We start from the raw sequence: 10,820 nt of genomic DNA on the forward strand, positions 1-10,820 counted from the left end.
CTCATTCCTCTCACATTACTTAAGATCAAGGTTATGTTTTGTATTGTATTGTCTATCGCCTCACCATCAACCTTTCTGAGATGATAGTAGCCAAAATGATAGGTGTGTTTGAGGACCGCAAATCTTTGGGTCTTCCTTACGGGTGTTTGCTCAACTGCTTCCTCACGTCTCTTGGTGTCCCCACCTTTGACGATGACGAGTTTGCTTTTTCCATTAAAACTGTCACTAAACTGACCATCTCCCAGAGTCAAGCTCATGTTAATGGGGGGTCGTCCAAGGCTGGGATTTCTAATGTAGGTGATGCTCTTCTTGCCGAGAAGGCAGAGTTTGATACGGCCGCTGCCGACGCACCTGAGTTGCATCATCGTTCGTTTTGTGGCCAGCTGCAGTAGTTCGAGCAGTTGATCACCCACTGCCTTGATCAAATGGATGCCCGACTGGATGTCTTTGATGACCTCCTCGCTCAACAGTCCTCCATGCTTGCATAGATTCTTTCATTGTTACAGATGTAGCCGCAGCCTCAGCCTCAGTCTCTGCCGTCCTCACAATGATGTTTTCTCTTCTTTTTGGATAGTTGTTTTTTATTTTTTTTATTTTTTTTGGCCTGTTTTGTATTTGGACAGTTTCTTTTCTGGTGCTACTATTTTTGTTTCCACTTCCCTTTGTCTCTTCCCAGTAAAAAGGGGGAGTAGTTAGTTAGTTAGTTATTTAGATTATTTTGTTGATATTGGGATATTAGGATATCATTAGGTATTGGGATATTGTTTTGCATGGCTTTGGACTAATATTTTTTTACATTTGGACTAATCAATATTGGGATCTATGGTTTTGGACTAATCAATTGTGGCATCTATTGTTGAGATATTGGACTATATTCGCACTTTCATACGTTTATCTTGATTAAGTCTTGATCTATATTATTATTTTTTTCTTGAGAATAATTACTCTATCTATTGGAATATTGGTTAGTTTTATATATTTTTTTTACAGGGTACTTCGTCAAGGCTATTGGTTTAGATTAGTTGGTTGTGGTTGGTTTAGATTAGTTTAGTCTAATGCATGTGTTTGCTAGGTTACTTTATTTAGAATGTTTTGTCCGGAAATTGACAAAAGGGGAGATTGTTAGGTCCATTAGTCTTGCCAATTCAGCGAACAAACATTGTTTATCGCATTGTAATTGTTTCTATTTGTTTTCCTTTCTCGCTCGAACGAAGGAGTCCTGGCTAGAGCGAATATGTTGTGCTCCCAGAAATTTTCTTTGTTTGTAAAAATACTGGGAATGAAGTTTATGCGCTCGAGTGAATGAAGCTTGGCTCGAGCGAAGGCACTTAAGAAATACATGCGTAGTTAGTTCATCGCTCGAGCGAGAGATCCTTCCCTCAAGCGACCATCGCGGCCCTGTTTTCTATAAATGTGTTTTAATCCATTTTTACGCTTATGGATTCCAGATCTTCTTTGAGGGTTCTAGGGGTTTCTTCTGGGGCTATTTTGCTAGTTTTCTTTGATGTTGGATTGAGTACTATACTCATGGTTTGACAAGCATACATCAAAGAGTTGTTTGATTATTCAACTTCAAGAGTGTTCTTCTTTGGTGGAATCCAGAGATTTAAGCGTGGAGTATTCGAAGGAATTCGAAGTTGTGCGCAATCATTGATTCGACATAGATGTTGTGGATTCAACATCAAGCTGATCAATTCCGAGACAAAGGCGGTGGTAAAAGAGATTCATATTGGTGAAGACAAATTGGTTGTGTTTGGGTAATTTGTTTTGGTAAATTTGTATTCTTTCTTTCTTTCATAGTGGATTGATTAGTGGCTTTTTGCCCGTAGTTTTTAATCACAATTGGAGGTGCTCCAATTGTGGTTTTTCCATGTAAAAATCGTTTGTGTCGATTTATTAATTTTGAAGCGACAATCTAAATCACTTTCGTACGTGTTAGATGATTTAGATTGTTAGTTTTAATTGTTTGGGAATTGGTAAAATTAATCTTGATCTAATCACGAATCACTTAGGTTTTTCAAAGTCATATATCTTGGATGATGTAACTCTTGGATATTGCTTCATCCAATGATGCAACATTATTAAAAGTCAAATTACAAAGTCAATCCATGCAGCTCAATAGTCAGGATCACATCTAGATCTTTTGAGGGCTTACAAATCCCAAAACTCCAAACTCGCCAAACAAAACTACTTAGCATGTTGCTAATCATAGCGCACACATTAATTTTTTTTTTTTTTTTGTGCCAAACAAGGCAACAAAACCACGGCGATATTGAGTCATGTTACCTTTGGCTTAAATAAGGTCTGACCTAAAGTCACCAAGACTTTTTTTTGCTCATCTAAAGAACAGAATTACCTTGTTCACATTTAAACATCTCTACTAAGTCTAGGTCAATCAAATTAATTTCCATAAGGTAAGTTAATTAGAGGAAACAAAAATAGGCATTGAGATTAATTTGATTAGCATATCACAATATAATTTTGTCACAAAAATATAAATTAAATAGTAACAATATTACACAAGTCGCAAGATCGAAAATCCTCCATGCTCATAATCATCTCTTGCTCCACAAGTGACAATTATCTAAAATTTAATTTAATTCATGCGCAAAATATTAGTTTTCGGGAGTAAATCTACGAAGATTTCTCTTAATCGAACAACCTCCCACTAACTATGGCATGTCTAAGGCATGATAAAATATTTAAATCATACTATTTAAAATAATAACATACTACAAGTTCTAAACATTTAAAAGAACTTAACATGCTGTATACAGTATTTAAATAATGCCATAACAAATTTCTATAATTTCTGTAATTTTATGAAATTTTCTAAAATTATAAGTAATTAATAATTACATAGAAAATCAGAAATAAATATTACAAAATCTGAAAAAATATAAAAATTATACCAGTAAATTAGATTAGATAGCAGTAGTTTACTGTAAAAATTCAAAGTTCAGAATCCAAGTAATGCTCCCCCAAGAGCAATTTAACATAAAACTATTGAATTATTCATTAATACAAAATATTTTATTTTCCATAAAATTCTGAAACTTTAACATCTTGTAGAAAAATTAATTACGATTCCAATGGTATAAGTCATGCTTTAATCGGAATTATAAAGAATAATTTAGAAGTAATTAATGTAGTTTTAATTTTAACAAACAAACAAACAGCCTACAAAATTTGAGTGCCTACGTCAACGCTAATGTCATCAGATGATGTCAGCAGCTTGCATCAGCGTGTCAGTACTTGCGCAGCGCTTACGTCAGCATAGAGTCACTGATGACATCAGCGCGTGTCAGCTGCGCGTATCACGGTGATGTCAGCAATTTTGTCTTTTTTTCTGTTTGCTTCAACTCTCACCTAAAATTAGAGTTTGAGTTTTCTCCTCAATCGTAGGAGTGTAAAATTGGCCCGTAGTAGGCCCGACTCGTTTGGGCCCGGGCTCGAGCCCAGCTCGAGACCCTAGGCCATGGCTTGGACCATTATTTTGAAGCCCGGCCTGGCCCATGAGTCAGGCTCACTTGGCCCGGCCTGTGGGCCCGACCCATCGACCCACTCAAGGCCCGACCTGCCCAAGGCCCAGTGTCTTTTTTAGGGGAAAATAATAAAATTTTGGTATAAAAAATTTAAAAAAAAACAAAAAAAAATGGCCTGGCCAGGCCCGCCCAAGCTCAAGGCTAGGCCTAGGCCCACCGGGTTGGCTCGAGGCCTGGCCCACAGGCCCACCCAAAGCCCGAATACCCCTGGGCCAGGGCTTGGGCCTGGGCCTAATTTTTTTGGCTCGTGGGTCGGCCCGGCCTGACCTGAATTTTGGCGGGAGCCCGTGAGGCTTAACATGGGCCGGGCCAAATTTACACCCCTACTCAATCGTAAGTTTGAATCAGACCCATAATATATCGTTTCGAAGGTCTCAAAATTAGGATTCCAAGTGTATAATTTTTACAACATAAAAACAAAGCATATAAAACCAAAATGTAGTCAAAGTTACAAAAATTAAACTTGAATCTATATTTTTCTCAAATCCGACTGTTCAATTTTTTCAAAAACTTTACAGATATGCTCTTTATTATATCGAATACAACATATAAAAAATTTAGGATGATCAGAGATAGTTCAAAAAGCATCAAGTTTTATGCACAAATCATATATATATACATATATTCATGCACAAATAATACAAAAACACCCAACAATGGCTCTGATACCAATTTTAAAAAAATAAGAAATAATACACAGCAGAAATAAATGGATCCGGACATACTTTTTACGCTCAAACCGAATCCATGGATCATGTGGGTGAATCACGTGCCTCTATTTATGTCTTCGAATAATTTCCAGCAGTGGAGTAGAACTACTAGAGAATTACCCATACTATTCACAATACAAAGGTGGAATGGTTTATGGGAAGAGATAACGTATAATTTTTTTGTCGTTAAATATAGAACCCAAGTTCTGTTTATATAGGAGAGTTAGGAGACCCATATGATAGATGTATTATCTAGATAATGTCCATCCCATATCAACAATATCTAATTAATAATTATCATCCAATATATTGACAATTATCCATATCAAGATTATCTCAAATATTGAAATATAATCTATTATTTTATTTGGATTTCTTCTAATCGAATCATGCCATCATGGACGACCCAATTGGGTTCGGATTTTAAACCCGACCCAATTTCCAACATAAATATAATAATAATGAGTCATAATTAAACATTACATAAGGTATAACCAAAGACCTTTTTGATAATAATCAAAATAATAACCACAGTAGGTTATAACAAACATTACAATGAGTCATAAGTAACATTACAATGAATTATAATCAAATTATAACCAGCACCACAATAAGTCATAATCAAATACTATAAATGTTATAACTAGGGTTTGTATCATAGAATTTCTCTAATAATAATAGTTATACATTATTGGCATAATCAAATACCACAAATGTTATAAGTGAGGTGTGTATTATAGAATTTCCCTAATAATGTATTACTTTGTCATAATACAATACTAGAAGGGTAAATTACACTCACTTCCCTTGAATTTTAGAGAAAATACAAATTGTCTTACATTTTTTACATAATCATACTAGCCTCCCTTAAATTTTAATTCACGTAATAGTTATGTTCTTTTTCAACAGTAATTCGTGACTTGCATGAATGAAAAAAAAAATGATATTATCATTTATTTTCAATTAAAGTGAATATTTGTTTTTGCTTATTTAAGTGTCTACCACACCATTTGCATTATTTTTAGTTGCTTTATTCATACTAAAAGAGAGATTAGTGTAATCATATAAAAAATATAGGGCAAAATTTATTTTACCTCGTTGTGGTTTGAGATTAGAGTATTTTACTTTCATATGGTTTAAATATAGCCAGAGAACCCTCATATGATTTTGGAGTGCAATCGTTAACATTGTTAATTATATATGTGAAATGACTATAATACCCTCAAATACTATAGTTTTTTTTGTTATTTTCTTTAATAATATTTCAATTAAATCACAATTAATTATAAATTCTTAATTATTTATTCTAATTTTAATTTAATTATATTTTAAATCACGATTACTCCTAAATATTTAATTTTTTATTGTAATTCCTAACATGTTTGTAATGACCCAATTTTTTTTTTAAAATAGTCAATGCATAATTTAATTGAGCAATATTCGAATTTGACTACTATGTAAAATTCTATGTAAAAATAATTCGATTTTATTTTTTTTAAAAAAAAAACAGCTCCCGTTCTCAGAAAATTTTGAAATCTTTTTTTTTATAATTTTTTTTATGTTCCCATATGAGTCTAGCACGTTGGATAAAAATTTCAGAATTTATTGGTGAGTATTTATTTTATGAAAATTCACGGATTGATTGGTGTTGAGTTTAATTTATAGCGGAATTTGAAATTGAGTTTCGAGTGTTTGGACCATGACTTGAGATAAAATTGTTGGGTCTATTTGGGTATATAATTGGACCATGTTTGGCTTATGGGTGAGACCCATGACTTAGATTCAACTTAATTTGAACTTGTTTATGACTCATGTTTAACTGTTTGGTCCTTTTTAATTATGTGATTGGTAGTAACCAGCTTAGGAGTTGTTATTATTTATTATATAGGATTATAATAAATATTTGATAGTTAATTTTATGGTGTGTTCCATATAGTGAAAAATTATATATTTTTATAGTGAATAAAATTTGTGGGTATGATGTACAAAAATATTAGATTTTATAGTGAGAAAAAATATGTCATTTTATAATTTATATTATTACAAAAATTATATTTTTTTTTTGGAAAAACCAACCCTTGGGAAGGCAACCCACGTGGGGTTGCCTTCCCTTTTGTCCTTGCCCAGCTTTTCCTTTCTTTTCCTGTTATTTTGTTGCTTGCAATTGCAGAGGGCTTCTTCCCCCCTCCCTCTCAGCGTGTCTCTCTCTTTCTCTTTCTCTTTCTCTCTCTCTCTCTCTCTCTCTCTCTCTGACTGTCTCTCTCTCTCTCTCTCTCTTTCTTCCTCCATTGTTGCTCAATCTTTGAGCTTCAAATGGGAGTTCTTAGAGTGAGATTTTGCAAAAATTTTGTAAATGAAAGTTAGAGAGCTCATCGTACTCTTTGCAATGGTAATCTCGGATTCTTGATCGGGTGAGGTTTCCTTTTCAGATTTGCTCCTCTTCATTATATGAGGTAGGAACTTTCTTCATATTATTACTTTAAAACTACGTTAGGGTTACTTTGAGAAAATATATCATTATAGGAGATATTGCATATATATAATTCTCGGAGTTTTGTTTGGTAACTCTTTGAAGAAAAATTATGTTGAAATGTTAAGAATATCGGTACTTTGAGATTGATTTGGGAAAATCACCTTGTGTTGGTAATTTTTGCTAAAAATTTGAAATTAAATTTTAATAGTTGTATGGGTTGTATCTACATCATGTTATGATTCGAAAATTTATTTTGAGAAATATAAAGTTGAAATATTTTTCATCTTTGATTTTGGAATTTATTTTTTAGAAAAATAAATTAATGTTGATGAATATTAGGTAAATTGTTAAGTTTGAATTATAGAGTTGTTTTGGGATTAAAAACTTTAAAAATGTTATATTCATGATATTTTAATGAATGGTGATATATATTGATGATTAGGTTTTGTTCATTTTTGTGAAAATGAAAAGATGAAATGTGGACTTTCGAACTCCTAACCTCAAAAAGTTTACTCTTGGACAATTTCATGATTTTTGATGTAAATATCATATGATTAATTAATTTTAAAAAAGTTATGAAAATTATTTTTAGTAGAGAGTTGGGAAAGATTGGCTATTTGAGTAGCTTGGCATGCAATTTGGTTGTGTTTGAAAGATGAGACATGTAAAGTTATGTTTGGTGTTATTAATTTGGAAGATGGTGAATATAATGAACTTACTAATTTGATGGATTAAATTAGTGTGGTTAATATTTTAAATCCTTCGTAATTAAAGGTGTGTTATTAAGTGATGTTATCATAATATAACCTCAAATTCATATATGAGACATTTGAATTGTAAATTGAGGGTTTGGTTAAATTGGGAGTAGATTACCTATAATCTTGCTATTTAATGTATTTTTTGTATATAAAATTACGTGCAAATATTTGAAAGTCAGAAAGCCCCAATTTTTAGCGGTTTCGGTCTTGACCCGACCCTTGTTATATTCTGAATACGGGTTCATGATTCTGTATTGTTGATTACACCTTGCTTCCCTTGTTTTTTTCCTCATATTTTGGCTATTGGGTTGTCGTGGTTATGTTTGGAACATGTTGGTCGTTTGGTTTTCAAACTTATGTTGCCCAGATTTTTGGTCCTCCGCTCGAGCGTCACTTCTTGTGCTCAAGCGGGCTTTGCAAACTCTCAGTACTTTTGCAGGCCTGCAAAACTACTGGGAGAGTGTGTTTTACGCTCGAGCATCGTTTCCTACGCTCGAGCGGTTGGGAGCTCGGCGCTCGAGCGATGGTCTGTTTTCTGCAAAACTTCTGGGAGTATGTATTTTGCGCTGAAACGTCATTTCTTGCGCTCGAGCAGAACAACTTATTGTGTTTGACACTTGAGCGGACTATGCATATATCAGTTCGTAACATCCACTTTTTACATCACTTTTTCATCTCTTTCTCTTTCTAAAACATTTCAAAACCCTAGATCTTGAGCTTCTCTCTCTAGAACTCACATTCTCTCTACATTTTGACTTAGATCCTTTGGGTTTTTTACCCTAGTGTCTTTGAGAAAAAGTTAGAGCATTCCAAGAGCTCCATTTTGATCCGATTAAAACTTGGTTTCGGCGTTGTTGAAGGTTCCACATTGCTTTGATTGTCTCCTAACTTTGAGGTAGGGATTCTTTACACTTTCATATGATTTTTAACTTAGCTATGAGTTGTTGTGTAACAATGGTGGAATTTGGGTGTACTATGAACAAACCTAGGGTTTGGGGTATTAAATCAAAAGAGGGCTTTCTAAGTGAATGAGTTATAAAAGATTATGAGGTTAAATATGAGGTTATGTTGTGACAAAATAGTTGATTTTGGCATTTGGGTTGAGATTTGGGAAGGAGGAAGTTTGCCCTAAAATGTTTCAAATATTTATTTTGTATAAATAAATGGAATTGGTATTAAAATTGTGAAATTGAATCGGTGTTGACATAAATGGTGGAAAAGAATATGTATTATCACTCATCTATGAAATTTTGGGTAAATTATCTATCTTGAGATTGAATATCTGTATTAGGCTATCGATGGAGGATAGCTATGATTGTTGTAGAAATTACATGAGGATTAGGCGAATTAAAACTAATCTCTTTTCGGTTGTCATTGAATATGACTGTGTGTTTTAATACATTGTATATGTATGATGTTTGGAAGGAGATAGGGATGTACTCCATTGTTTGGGAGAAGAAGGGAAATGGACTCCATTAAATTAAATTAGCCTGTGTATCTAGGATGAAAGTCCCGAAATGTTGTACATACATGGGTGTCGATTCCCGCGGATGAAAATTCCATAAAATGGCAAGTGGAAGTGTTTATGTGATGATTATATCATTTTGAGAACCTTTGAGTTGTACCCTCAGTATGGTTGTTTGTGATAAATAGAAATAACTCATGAAATGAGATAAAACGAATTGAGATAAAAATGAGACTAAGATAGCATGAATTGTGATATAAAACTTAGCATGGCACGGTCTGCAAATGAGCTGTAAAAGATTTTGTCATCGGTACCATGTATGTGCATCATATTTATATCTTTGTTAAGATCCATATATTGTGTTAAACTATTTCTACTAGGCATTGGCTCACCCTATTTGGAAAAAACCATTTTTAGGTGTTAGTGATATGCCTCTACCAAGGCAGTAGCTTGGAAAAATCTGGAGCAAGAGCTTCTATTTTTGTTATATCTATTTTGTATAGCCAAGGGCTTTAAATTGTGTTGAGCTAGACTCATTTTTGTTGTAACTTAGCAATGACTTGGAAAGATGTAAGCCATTAGGGCAAATGAATATCTGTGTAACTTTCATTCCTTCTTGTATCTGTCTCTCCTGTATATTAGACTCTGATGAATGAAAGTATGTTAATTCAATTATATTTTCGCTTATGAGATGGGTTTGTGTATTTATTTTCGAGGCGTTACATTTTGGGAATGAGATGGTTGTTATACATCAGCCACTATTGTTCTGTCAGTAGGATCCACTCTGGATCATATCTCAATAATCTGAGTTTTTTACTTTTAAGAGTTTGTTGAGTAATATGTTCATGTAAAAAAATAAAGTTGATCCGACATCGATAGTCTTTTGATCATATCATATTTATATTCAAGTTAACACTCAAGACTACACGTACCGCTCAATTGTTTTTAGATGTAAATGTATTCTGATGAAAAGGTTACCAATGTTCAATTAAATTAACTTTTTACCAGGGCATACTACTCGAAGGATTCAAAAAAGTGAACAGTTCAAATTATTAAAATAAAACTCAGAGTATATTTGTCACGACCCAAACTCGCCCCTATAGGCTTAGCGTCGAAACCGGCCAGTAATCCTTGGATTACCAAAGGCCTCTTAACATAATAATATATAATTAGGGGTTGCGGAAGCAAATACATGAAATATACATAGTCCATCGAACTGTGAAGACATACATGGGACAGATAATCTAATTTTTTTTTTAACATACAAGTGATGTCAAAAGATACAGTATTTACATGTCACTTCATGTACATATAAACGGAAAAACTTGCTCATGGAGCAAAAGAAACAAAGTCTTATACATTCATAACAACACGAACACTAGACTTGACTTAATCCGGAACCTACTCGAAAGGCATAAAGGTTGGCTGACAAAAATTGAGATGCCAAGTCCACAACTCTGAGCCTGGTCACGTGCCTGATCATCTACATACATAATATAAATAGTGAGCGGGAGCCCATTGAATAATAGCCGAGTAAAGGGTTAAATGAATGATGTCCCATAACTAAGTCCGTACATAGAATAGATTCATAAACGTATTCTTGTTTGAGTCATTGACAGAAATCAGAATTCATGCTTGATCATACATGGTTTATCCGTTAGCACTAACAGATCATATACAGAGCATCATAGATCATACTTGTCAGTTCCATAGAGGAACCTCCAGTCGGGTACGGATAACTTGTCAGCTCCTTAAAGGAACCTTCGGAGTGGGAACGGATAACTCGTCAGTTCCATATAGGAACCTCCAGCTGAGTATAGATAACTTGTCAGTTCCAAAAAGGAACCTCTGGTCTGGGTACATATTGCA

General features: G+C 33.8%; 1 long non-coding RNA gene across 1 annotated transcript; it reads left to right on the forward strand.

The window, feature by feature from the left end:
* Nucleotides 1-6,471: 6,471 nt before the first annotated feature.
* Nucleotides 6,472-9,638, forward strand: LOC145804169 (uncharacterized). Its single transcript, XR_014345794.1, has 2 exons — nucleotides 6,472-6,708; nucleotides 9,369-9,638. It is a non-coding gene; the product is annotated as an uncharacterized LOC145804169 (long non-coding RNA).
* Nucleotides 9,639-10,820: the final 1,182 nt, after the last annotated feature.

This window comes from Camellia sinensis, chromosome 12 (assembly GCF_055761805.1).
Source record: "Camellia sinensis isolate YWXY chromosome 12, ASM5576180v1, whole genome shotgun sequence".
In the NCBI taxonomy this organism is placed as follows: domain Eukaryota; kingdom Viridiplantae; phylum Streptophyta; class Magnoliopsida; order Ericales; family Theaceae; genus Camellia; species Camellia sinensis.